The sequence below is a fragment of the Cibotium barometz genome, chromosome 60, assembly GCF_041138505.1.
Source record: "Cibotium barometz isolate CiBa-2024 chromosome 60, ASM4113850v1, whole genome shotgun sequence".
Taxonomy (NCBI): domain Eukaryota; kingdom Viridiplantae; phylum Streptophyta; class Polypodiopsida; order Cyatheales; family Cibotiaceae; genus Cibotium; species Cibotium barometz.
Genome location: NC_141105.1, coordinates 38364829 through 38378399, shown reverse-complemented (window position 1 = coordinate 38378399; position 13571 = coordinate 38364829). Strand labels below are relative to the sequence as shown.

Genomic DNA, 13571 nt, shown 5'->3' with positions numbered 1-13571 from the left:
CGCACATGATAAGTTGAATTGTGGAACCATATCAAAAGCTCTCTCTTTAAAAAGTAATAACCCAAGAGCTCAAAATGCATTCTATTAAGTTGAGGCATTCCATCAAAATTGGCTAATGTTCGTCCTTGCTCACAAAGAATTTCTTCTAGATGCAAGAGTGTACGAGTTTCAGCTAACTGTTCAATATCAACAAATTGATCCATGCTTAATGGCGTCCTCCAATAAATTTCTATTTCAATCATTTTACAAAGAAAGTACTAAAATTTTAAAATACTAAGCTTTTGTCCAAACCCTTCCACACCATTAAACTTCATAAAAAATAAAGTCAAGTTTCATCCCCCAAATAATTAATTATTAATTTTCCAAAAAATATGATAGAAAATAATAAAAAACAAAATTTATCAAAAAATGAACTTATGCAATTTTAATATACCTAATTAACCCTCCACATCTTGTAAACATACTCCTATTTTTTATAACTTTTAAAGCACATTAATAATCATTTCTAATTTTGAAATAAATCATAGCCCTTTAAAAATCCACTAAAACCCTAATTTCTCAAAGATAACCATCATGAATGGCATCCAAAACTTTTATATGGTTAAAACATACTTCATCACACAAGCGATCCATTGCATCGCTAATAATTTCTTAATTAGCATACTTTCATGAAAATATTTCTCTAAAATAGCACATTTTAGAATTTAATCTTTAATCAACAAACCACTTACATTAATCATCAAAATAAGCTAAAATTTCTTTGTTCTAACTCTCATTGCATAAAAGATTATTAAAAATTAGGGTTCCTTCATTAATCCTCATTTTGTCTAAATTAATAAAGTTTATAATGTATCCTATTCACATAGGTTTCATCGTTTTGTTAACCATTCACTAAAGATCTTAATATTCACTAATTGTCATCTAATTAAGCATAAAAATGAACACCAACCTTCACAAAATTGCTTGATTTTTGCAAAGAAAATATGTTGTCAAGCCTTGGGATTCTTCCTTTCTCCCTCTCTATTCTCTATTGAGGGTTCCTCTTGATCAAACCTTCTCTATATCCCTCTTCTTACCCTCCTAATGAAGTACTAATTATGCACTAATCATTAAGAGTTAAGAAAAAGGCAAGAAAAAAAGGCACTAAGGAGAGCTAAAGCATTCAGCATGATAAAACACCACTAATCTCTCCTTAATCTCTCTAATCAACCCCCTCTTCTCCACATGAAGAAGGCGCCATATTTTCCTTGTAACTCTTCCCAAATCACATGAAATGGTGCCCATTCACACTCACTAATTCACCTCTTCACATCTGCGATGTTTGGCTGGCAAAAAATTAGACTTTTTGTTGAATTTCAACCCCTTTTCCACCTTTTTCTTCCATTTTCTCTCACTTGGGAGTAAGTACACCTTTTGGTCAGCTTGGCAACACATTTCCAAGCTCTCTTCATTTTATTGAAGATATGGAAATCTTTATTGAAAATACATTAAAAATAGGCCATAAATGATCTCTACACCCTAAATATAGGAGCAAATGGCTAATAATTAGAAAAAACAAGAATGTCAAAAAATAATATTTTTTGCTAAAAGAAGCTATTTTTTATTTATTTCTAAAAATATTGCTAAAAATAAAAAAATACCCAATTTTGCTCAAAAATATGTAAAATAAGTCCTAAAATTAGGAGTTATTATTTCCCCCACACTTAATTATGAAGCAAGCGTAATTAACTAAACCCCACAGCTCTACTCCTCTTTATCTTCGTAAAATCTATAACATGCAACTACCACCAATAAATTATCCTAAAGAGAATTAATAGTCTAACATTATACAAAGAAAATACTCTTGCATTCATCATAATCACTCCCTCTCTTGATAGCCATAACTAATCCACATCTCCACATTAGCATTCTAAAAAGGTGATTACTAAACCTAACCCAGCTTAGAAACCAATACTAATCCACTCTATAGTTAAACACTACTCAAGAATATATATTTAGCCTCTAGTGCAACCTTCTTGGTAAACCAAGCTCTAAAGCTTACTATCTAATCTCACAACTAATAATACTTTGTAGTAAACAATTTGAGGCACTAACTTCTAGAAGGGGCTACCAATCGTGATCCCTACTTAGAGCACATGTCCATGACTCGTTATTTTGAAGAGATTAAAAGAAAGGGGTCATTCAACAAAAGGACATGAGAAGTAGTATTAGGTTGGGTCAGGGAAATAGTGGAGGATATAAAAATGGGGGGAATCCCAGCTACGGTGGGACAATTCGGAGAATGAGTGTGTGAAGTGAATAATTGTGCATATGAATGAATGAATGAATAAGAATGTTTTTGTGAGAGGACACAAGGATATCTGCTGAGGGGAGCATAGTTGGTTTACATTCCATATTGGTTTGCTAGATAGACGAATTCTAAAACCTTACCTTTCTTAGGAGTTGAGTAGTTTTAGCTATACTTAGATACCATGTGTGTAGTATCGAAGGAGGAGTATACCAAGCTACTTTAGCTAGCTTTCTAATGAATGGTCTATAGCTTGTGCTCTAATTTTAGAACTAGTATATGAAGTGAAAGAGATAGGTTAGAGTCATTAAAATGAAGTAATAGTGAGAAAAAAAACAATGAGATGATGGAAAAAAACAAAGAAAGCATGGAAAAAAACAATAAAAATTAGTACTACAAGGAAGATAACCATCACCATGTAGGTTCTTAGGGAGTCTCTCCCTAGGGTTGATGCCTTGGTCTTCATGGGGTGGGGCCCGAGAAAGAAGCAGACAATTTATGTTGTCGAGCTTAACCTAGTTGGCAAAGAGTCAAATTCTAAAGAGCATGAGTGGTTGAATGAATATGCTAATATATTACTAGAGGATTTGACACAAGTGTCCCCTAGTTCATAAAGTGAATCACAAAATTTAGATGATATACTAGGAACCATCTCCACACAATCATGTCACTGCATTCCACTACACACAAAAGTGAAATCCATAGGGTGCTTCAAACCATGATTCTATTGCTTATAGAATCACGACCGTGACTGTCATATTTGAGAGGAAAAACAAATCACCCTCCAGCACCCTCAACCTCCTCTGTACTGATATCCAAATCATAGTCTAACACCAACAGCCCCAACCTAGTAAAAAAGGAACTTTAACAAGGGAATAAGATGCTCTTGCCACTCATTGACTAATAAATTTCTATTTTTCAATATCATGGCAAGTAAATACATGACCTCTTAGAAGTTTTTATTTTCCAGTATCATGGTAGGTAAATAAGTGACCCCAACCCCTTATATGAAGACTGCTAAGTTTCTATTTTTTAGTATTATGCGCAGGTAAATAAGTAACCCCAACCCCTTATATGAACATCGAGTCTCCTTAGAAGAAGAAGAGAGAACCCAGAAGAAGAAGACCAAGGGCAAGGCCACCAAACTGATCCTTTAAAAGCCTAGCTATCTCAGGCCACTTATGGAAAAATGCCACAGACAATCCTCATTCACACAAAAATAGTGGATAGCAACAAGATTTATTTTCAGTATCATTCTCCTTGATGCATGGAATTGGTCAATGATGCTGAGGTGAAAGAGAAGTTGATCCAAATAGGGCTCAAGAGTCTAGCTGTAGCAAAACTGTCAAATGCAAGGTGCAAGTGTAAGGTGAACACTAAGCTACGCGCCAAGTTTTTGGCTTTCTACCAGTAGCAACTAGAAGAGATCAAAGAGAGGCACAGTCACACCTGCAGTAATGGATCCAAGAAATCAATCCTAATCGTAGAAAAGCTTATTAGAGAAGCCTTGCACCTGCCCACCACCAATAGTGAAACGAAGCCAACGCCATTCTTCAAAAAGGTGGATTTCTCCGAGATCTGCCCAGCTGAAAAAGTACACAACAATGACACAGAATTCTTTTCTCTCACAAGGATCCCAAGCTGGAGAAAGCCTACCAGGTGGCATCCATGATTATGTAGGTAAAGCCAGCCAACAAGTATAACAAAGTGGATATGCATAAGGTTTACATGCTACACAAAGGAAAAAGGGACGATTGGGTAAGCATTTCATGCACTATCTTAGCAAGCACGGAAATAAGGTGGTGAACTTGTATATTTTGACTCAGGTACTTAGCCATGCATCAAGAATCACCTTGCCTAGAAAGACACTCCCAAGAGCTTGAAGAATTGCCCATGGACACAACAACTTTATAGAAAAGAATAGAGGAACATTGACAATCTTAGCAAAGACTAAAGACTTGATGGCCAAGCTAGGAATGAGCTCCCAACCAAAGTAACAAGCAAATAAGCAGCACATGAAGACCACCCCAAGGAGACCTCTACCCATTCCTCCAATAACGTCAGCACCAACTCATATTGAGGAGTAGGAGTGTGTAGGAGATGAGGTGTCAGGAAGCCTGCCCACACCGCATCATGAATCTCCAAAAGGACCCACCATAATCGGTCTACATGAAGTTATGGGCTGCTCTCCCAAGAATACCGATAGTGGAACCAGAGATCCTAATCAAGTCTTGAGCCCTATCAAGGAAAGCCTTATAAAATCCTATGAATAAGACCAAGTAGCACCTCACGGTCTCATAAGTGAACCTTGTAAATTGGAGGGATTGATTGTAAGAGTCCCAACCACTACAAAAGCTAGACCCTCTACGTCTAGGAAGCACAAATGCCAAGAGAGAATTTAAGTAAGCTTTAGAGATGAGGTGGAGTTAGCAGTGAGGCAGCCAAGGTAGGAGGAAGAGGAAAAAGAAGACAAATCATATAAGCCACTACTACTCCAACTACAAGAGATGGACAAGACAACATGCATGGAAGTTGTGCATGAGTTGGAAAAGAGGATTCTTAACTACCTACACCCGAAGTACAACACATAGTCAAAGAGAGTACCTACAACAGAGCAACAAGCAAGATTATGAAATGGAAGCTTATGTCTCTCAGACTTAAGCATTCTATCGGCCTAGATGATGGAGAGGAACTACCATATGTAAGCCTCTGCCCAATAAGATATGCTTGCAACCTGGAGAGGAGAACTTCGGTGGTCCATATGGTCCATGCATATGGTCTTCTCCCAGTGTGCTCCCAATGTGCTATTATGTATAGTTCATGTCATCCATATATATGGTTAGAATGGGTTTCTACATGTTTCTTCCCATGGTGTCCTTTGTTGCACGGTCCATGTGATCTCTGTACATCATCCATATCCTATCGGGCCTATCGAGATACGCACAAAGTCTGGCATGAATCTTAAAACCCCACCAGGGTTTTTGCATATAGAAAATCAAATGGGGAGTGCATCCTAGTGCTGGGTGTGGTAGCTTTCCTTGTGGATATCTTTTGATTGAGCCATTGGTCCTTAGTTTATTGACTTTGGCCTGGAATTGGTTCTTGATTTGGATATTCACCAATAGGTGTAGTGGAATGTGTGTATCGACTGGGTTACTTGCTCTTTGATTGAGTAAAAAGTTGTCATATATATCACGCTTTAGTTGTACGTTTTAAGGGTTTAGGATAGGTGTGTCTTGCTCATGGGCCATTAGTCTTGTGGTGGGGCTGGATTGGTCCTTGATGTGGGGCATTGGTGTATGAATTAGTAACATGTGCACTCATTTGGGCTATTTATCCTATCTTTAAAAAAGTTTAGTCCTTGATATAGTTTTATATAGTGCATTTTCGTTAAAAAACAAGTTTATTTTGCTTCCTAATTTGAATGTATTTTAGTTGAATGTTGACTTGCACATGGGCTATTTTGTCCTAATTTGGGCAAAGTAGTCTTGTTATGATGAAATTAGGCTTGTATGTGTGTGTATGTGTGAAATTGGGCTATGTGTCCTTTTTATGCATAATTAGTCCTATTCTAATATGTGTATATGTTTGCATGTGGTAAAATAGTCAACTAAGTTTTTATATTAAGTTTGTGTGATGTGTCTAAAATAGCGGGATGGTGGTAGAACCTAGGTGGCTCCTGCTAGACATTAATAGTACCCCCTAGGCATGTTATTTTTCTTTGGCTTTAGTATTGGAGCAAAGAGGGTGCCAATAGCTTTAGTACTATTGAGCGTGAGAACTGGGGAGATCCCATATGGCATAGTACCTAGGTTGCACATGTTATACATTAATAGTACCCCCCTCTGTGCATGTGCTTAGGCCTTGGCTCTAGTACTTGAGCGAAGAGGGTGCCAATGGCTTTAGTACTATTGAGCATGGGAATTGGGGAGAACCACCTATGGAATTGTTTAAATAATCAATGGCTTTGTATGTGCATGGACTTTTATATGCATCACTATTATTGTGATATGTTTTCCTTAAAAGATTTTAATATTGTTTGCATATCTTCTCTTTGAGTTGCATGTATTGGCTTTGAAATTCTTCTTTTATTGAATCAACATGATATTAAAAAATGAAAAATCAAACTAGATTGCAAGAGGTTGAAGACATTAGACCTAGTGCATCAAGGTCTAGTAAGTAACCATAAATTTCAAACCAGATAAAGGAAAAAATGCGTGGTCCAGACTGGAAGTTTGCAAAAAATGTATGCAGGCAATTTATTGAATGGAAGTGCGATTTGTGTCATGTCGTTAAATCAGGTGAGGTGCCTTGGATCAGGGATCATTTCCTTAGCATTGTGCAAAGAAGTCATGTCACAAATGTACACACATCCTAGTGCCAATGTAATAGTTAAGTGGTTATTGGAAGAATCTCAAAAGAGAGATGTGCATAGGATGCCACTGGAGGTTGAAGATACAGTGTGGCAGGAGAGACTCAAACAACCAAGATACTAAGAGAAATTGAAACACCAAGCAACACTCCAAACCACAGAAGTAGCAAAGCATCGGTGTATGTGGAGCATGGCAGTGCATCGTCAAAATGAAAAACTAAGGATGGAAATGGTAATATGCATCATACATCCTTGCATGAGAGCTTTCGAAGGACCATGCTTGAAGATGCGCAAATGGCTTTAGTAGAAGCAATTTTCTTCATTGGAAACGCTATGCTTATGGTTGATAGTGAGCATTGGAAGAAGGCCTAGAAAAAAATAGGTGAATTTGGACTAGGGTTTTCCCCTCCATATCATACCAGGAGAACTTCTTTACTAGAGAAATGCTATTTAGATGTAAAAGAACTTGTTGAATTTATCATTGTTTGGTTTTACTATAGTGAGTGATGGATGGTCAAATGTTCAGTGGCACCCTTCAATAAATGTAGTGGCTGTGTCTCCACGAGGATAAACTTTTATTAAGGTTGCCGGTAGCACAGGGATGATCAGGATAGGAGAATACATTGTTAGTTTCATCTCTATAGTTATCGAGTAACTAGGTGCTAAAAACGTGGTTCAAATTGTTATGGATAATGCTAAGAATTGTAGAGCTATAGGAAGGATTATTAAGGGTCGCTACCCTAATATATATTCCAGTGGATGTAATACACATACCTTAAACCTTGTGTTAAAAGATTGGTATAAAATTGAGGACACAACTTAGTTTTCACAAGTATTATTGATACTTGTTGCAACATTGTGAAATTTGTGCTCAAGTGGCAAAGAATATTGGATATGTATCATTCTTGCATGTTATGCAAGTTGAAATTGTCTGTTGAGACACGATTTTGTACCCACTTTTATACTTTGGAGCCATTGCTTTGAAACATTGTGAAATTTGTGCTCAAGCGGAAGAGTATTGGATATGTATCGTTCTTACATGTCATGTATGTTGAAATTGCCTATTGAGAAACGATTTTGTACCCACTTTTATACTTTGGAGTCATTGCTTTGAAACAAGGATGTTGTGGTTAAAACATTCTCTTACACAAACTTTCGTGAATGGGAGTCAAAAGAGAATGAAGTAGTCCAAGGAAAGGCAGCAACATTTAGATCTACACTGCATAAGGTCAGATTTTGGAAGAGTGTTGGTGCTGCCTATCATGTTATGATGCCTAGTATGCTTGCTATATGCAATCTAGATCAAAGGGCAGCTAACCTTGGGAAGGTGTGGATGTCATGGTGGATAGTGTAGAGAAGCTTAGAGTCTCCAAAAGAGCTAAAAGACTCTATTGTGAAGCCATGGCATAGGCCTTTCATAAGTAGGCTTTTAAAAGTCCTTTTGAAGTACTTTCACAGATAATGGGTTAGTGCTCATAGTCCTTTGCATTGTGTTGCCTATTTGTTGGATCCGGAGTATTGGAACATGGACCTCATGACCAATGAGGAAGTTGTTCAAGACTGTTATAAGGTGGTCAATGATTTCTATCATGATTCCAAATCACACGTAAAATTCATCTTATAAATGTCAAAATTTAGATTGTATGGACCCTTTTGTCCTGGAATTGTGAAAGGAACAATCTGCTTGGAAGTGGTGGATGATGAATGGTAGTGAACATTGCTTGCATCTATGACCACTTTCCATGAGAGTTCTTGCCCAATGTGCTGCCAATTCAAGTTCAGAAAGAAATTAGAGCACATACAAATATGTTCACAGTACCACTCGTAATCAATTCCTAGCACATACAAAGCATGTTTACATGTATTACAATGAGAAAATTCTACAAAACAACTTGAAAGCAATGACTATGAAGAGGATATGCCATGATGGATGCATGATTACAAAGACCAGGAGGACAATATGTTCTTTGATGTTGGTTGAACTTTCACTACAGAAGAAGAGGTAGAAAGCAATCTTCAAGTTGAGATGACTAAAATTGAAGCGCATCTCTCATGTAGGCTTGCAAGTTCAAAAGCACTTATTGACAGTGATGAGAAACTTGAAACGCCCAAAAATTAATTACAAATGAATATACTTTCATTACAAATTTGAACATAGTATGCACATATGTTTGGTGATGTTGTTCAAGTGATTGATAAAATTTAAAGAGTCTTGTATAGTTGAAGAAGAGATTTGCATTACAAAATAGTCATTACAAAAATATCTTTGAATTATATCAATAAATTTATAGCAAAGTCATGAAGTGCACTTGTTAATAACTTATTATGGAGTTGGTTGTGCTGTGTGGAATTACTGTCTGCGAGGTCACAAAATAGATTTTGTATTACGTTGGAAGTTTGAGCAGCCCTAAGTCTATGTTCGTAATCATTACCCATAAAAAAAATAGTATACAAGCCCTTAGGAATCTTTGTATGGCATAGACTACATGTAGTTTTGGTAATCATCGTCCATAGTAGATAAACCATATAATAGCAATGGCCACAGCTAAGCATATAATGGCCACTCCATGTACCAAATGGTTTGCAGCAAACGGGGCATGATGACACTTGGCTGCTCCTAGCCTCTTGTGCTTGAATACATTTCGGGTGTCGTAAAAAGCTTATTAGATGATGGCGTTGGGGGGGAGGAGACGATGGATGTAGCTTCTGTGTTAGGCTCTATACATCATTGCTAAGCGATTGGATGTGAGGTTCCATCCTAGCTCCTTATTGAGGTGGTGTTTAAGAAACTTTAATTACTCTACATGTCTCCAGCTCCTTGTCATGTAGTCTCTTTTGTAGCTAATTTCTTCACTATTGAGAGCCCTAGATTATTCAAGTCTTCCCTTATGAATGTTACAATTTCCTCCCTTATATCATGTGTGGCCTTGTTAACTTCTTTAGAGGCGAAGTCAATAGGTGTCTAACACGAATTACATGTAAAGCATTTTGGCAAAGTATAAGGGGGAATCCTCCTTGTGGAAGGGGATGACCAAAGACCTCTAAAGTAAATCCTTTTGACATTTGACATTTTGCTTAATGTCTTCGTTTGTGAATTTGTCTTTGTTGATCTATGTTGGGTTTGCCCACCTTGAGAACCTTGTAGATGTTCTCAAAACCTCCCTTACCCCCATCCTTTTGACATTTTGCTTAATGTCTTCGTTTGTGAATTTGTCTTTGTTGATCTATGTTGGGTTTGCCCACCTTGAGAACCTTGCAGATGTTCTCAAAACCTCCCTTACCCCCATCCCTTTTGCAAGGGATTTCATCCTCTCATAATCCTTGTGTGATCTAATCCCTTTTGCAAGGGATTTCATCCTCTCATAATCCTTGTGTGATCTTTTATTGTGTGCTTGTGCCTTTGTTTTGTCTTCATTGTCCCTCTCGCACTCTCTATTCAAGTGTTTAGTCATTGAAATTTCAGGTGTTCAAGACCTACACAATAAATCTTACATATGAAATTGATGAAGCTGATACATAACATTGTTTAAGAATTGATAGACGAAATCCTATTTAAGAATTGATAGATGAAATCCCTTGACGAATTTGATAGCCAAATTTGATATATGAAATCGATACTTGATGCACAAAATTGATAGAGAAAATCGACTCTTGATACTACACAAATTTGATAAATAAAATTGGCACTTGACACCGAAATATAAAGCCAAAATTGATTTCCTTGTTTGTATGGGTTTATCAAAAGTGATATAAAATTCTCTATAATTTTAGTCATCACATTCTTTCATTTATGTTTGCCATGGTGATTCTTTGTAATTTTACATCCAATGAGCATCCTAAATCGTATATGGTGCAATATTTGCTTAATCTTCTCGTATTCGGGATGTTGTGTTGGACCCTCTTGGAAGTAAGTCTTCAAGCCTTCTTTCCAAAAGTCAATCATTTTTTCTAATATCCATCCCAAGGCAAAGACATCACTCTCTTTGCCATATGCATCCGTGGACCTTGGATCACATAGCTCAGGTGTTAACCATGGCCTTTTTCTACGTTCTTTGGCCTTGGGGCATACGATTGTCTGCTACTGTGGGGTCTTCATTCTCAATCTCTACTGTGTGCAAGAATGAGGATCTCCATTGCCTTGTCCTTAGTATCAGCCCCCAATCTATGATCCCGGTGCAAACAGAGTTATCCCTGGTGAAGTCAAGAACAATATTGAATGCATGAAGGTCATAATGGATGATTCCAACACTATGTGTTATTGCCATGGCATCAATCAATGCATGCATTATGTGTGGCATGTTTTGTACCACTGACTTTAGGTGTGCTAACTCCAATGCATTGAGCAAGAGATCTAGGCGAGGGTTCCTGATAATGCCACCTTGCTCCATTCGTATCATGTGGTGGTGAAACTGGCAAGGTTGCACAACATGTTTCCCACGATTCCACCATTGAATTAAGGAAACACTATGATCCAAGGTGCTTGGGTGGCGAAAGTAATGCACCGCACCAACCCACGATGTAACTTTTCATGCCTTTGTCTACGAAAAAGGAATCTAACTTTAATGGGTTAGATCCCTTGTAAAACTTTGCGCAGTATGTTATGTGAGAGGGGAGAAAAAGAGATGCCTTTTATTGGGACCTTGTGGCATTCTCCAAAACTACTACTTCTAATTTGATCACCCATCACAATAGCATCGTATGGCATGCCAACAAGATGGGAACACTCTGCATTCCTAAGTGTGTATATTGTTGGTTCAATGCCACTAGTGTCAATGCTCCCTTGTGGCATGGACTGTGTGTCTTAGGAGATCCTCACTCGCTTGGAGAGAGTAATGTCGACATTAGTGTCTTTTGCTCTTTTGCTTTTTGCCTTCTTCTACTTCCATTCTAGTGCCAAAATTGGAGCTTCTCTCCATCAATACCTATAGGCGCATCATCTTTCAAGTCTTTAAGAACTTGAGGTATATTTCCTATGAGAGTGTGAGTGGAGTGCAATAACTCTGTTTCCTTCCACTTCTTGGCGAAAAGAAGACCTATTTGATTCTCTCTTTCCAATCGAGTGCATGCTTGCTTGATAGTCTCCTTCATGAACTCCACCATTGGGACATCGACTGTATTGGTGTTAGCTATTCGTGCCTCACAAGAGCTAACAACAAGAAGGCAAAGCACTTGGCACAATACTTTCATGAATCTCTTCTTCTCCTCTGGATTCATCCTAGAGATAAGATGAAAATAAAAAGGAGACTAAGTTTGGGTGTTAGAGAAAAACACTTGTGAGGAAAAGTATAATATCAAAGCAATAAGTTTTTTTATAAGAGTTTATATTTTTGTTGAACTCATTTAAATAGTTTTGATATTTTTTATAAGAGTTTATATTCCTTTTTAATATATATTTTTGTAAATTTACCAAAAATTTTGGAATAAAGAACCCCTTGTTGATGAACTCACGTGGTAAACTTATATAGTTGGAAGTGTACCTCCTCGAGCATGGTCATGACCAATGAGGAAGAGAGTAGGAGAAGTGTTGTATGCAGTTAGAGAGAGAGAGAGAGAGAGAGAGAGAGAGAGAGAGAGAGAGAGAGAGAGAGAGAGAGAGAGAGAGAGAGAGAGAGAGAGAGCTCATGTGAATTTTGAGCTAATAAAATAACCCCTTTTTCTTTATAGCCTTACAAAAATTCTTTATAGCCTTACAAAAATTTTCAAAGTGTAGTGAAAAATTCCTTATAAATATATTTTTGTAATTTACCAAACTTTTTGGAATAAATAACCCCTTGATGATAAACTCACGTGTACCCCCCTCCCCCCCGAGCGTGGTCTTCACTAAAAGGAGAAAGAAAGTAGGAGAATGGATAAGTGATATACGTGTGTGTGCTGTATGTGGTTATAGACAACGAGAGAGAGAGAGAGAGAGAGAGAGAGAGAGAGAGAGAGAGAGAGAGAGAGAGAGAGAGAGAGAGAGAGAGAGAGAGAGAGAGAGAGAGAGAGAGAGAGAGAGAGAGAGAGAGCATTTCTCGATTTGTGCGTGTCATCCTTGCGCGCTAATCTTCTCTGTATCGTTCCAATTTTATCAGATGAGAGAGAGAGAGAGAACTAATGTAGTGTCTTTTGTGTATTGGTTAGACTATATGTATATGATTGCATGTACAAAAATTGACAATAAACAATATTGTTCGACACATGGCCAAGCAATACGACCAAGTGCTGAAAAACTAACATGGAAAATTTTAAAAAACAATATATGACACCATATGGCTGAGCAATACGATCAGGTGCCGCATAGTAGACACGTGCAAAAACTAGCAAATGACACTACTTGACCGAATAGTACGACCAAATGTCAATTGAATGTAACATCACTCATTCATTGCTAGATGAAAGAACATCATCCAGTCGAATAATACGACCAGATGTCCAAACATTTCTTAAGGGAGAGGAGAGGAGAAGGTGTCACTATCAAAACAAAACTATCTAGCCACAAATATACGACTAAGTGTAGAAATGAAGGACATACTTATCTAAAGACACTCGCTTGTCGCACAATACGACCGAGTGCCTAGAGATAAGAACCATAATAAAATGGCCCAAAACTCACATATTTATGACTATAGTAAGTGAGTGTCGCACACTTGCCAAATACACAACAAGGTGCCTAAAACTACTATAGTTTATATTAACTTACTATAGTTGAAACCCCGATCGAAGTAGGGAAATGACATGAGCTTGCTGCATACACGACAATGTCCCAAATCCTACAGTAGTCAAACACATGCATACATACACACACGTTACAAGCCTCACTGAATGCTGCAAGCTGATGCTGCTCTACTCTTAGAATGTTGCAAGCTATTGCTACTTTGCTCCTAGAATGCTGCAAGCTGCTTCTCCTCAACTTTGCACCCCACTAGGCCACAA

General features: G+C 37.6%; 1 non-coding gene across 1 annotated transcript; it reads right to left on the bottom strand.

Moving 5' to 3' along the window:
- Positions 1-12652: 12652 nt before the first annotated feature.
- Positions 12653-12752, bottom strand: LOC147605328 (U6 spliceosomal RNA). The gene has a single exon (XR_015265274.1). It is a non-coding gene; the product is annotated as a U6 spliceosomal RNA (small nuclear RNA).
- Positions 12753-13571: the final 819 nt, after the last annotated feature.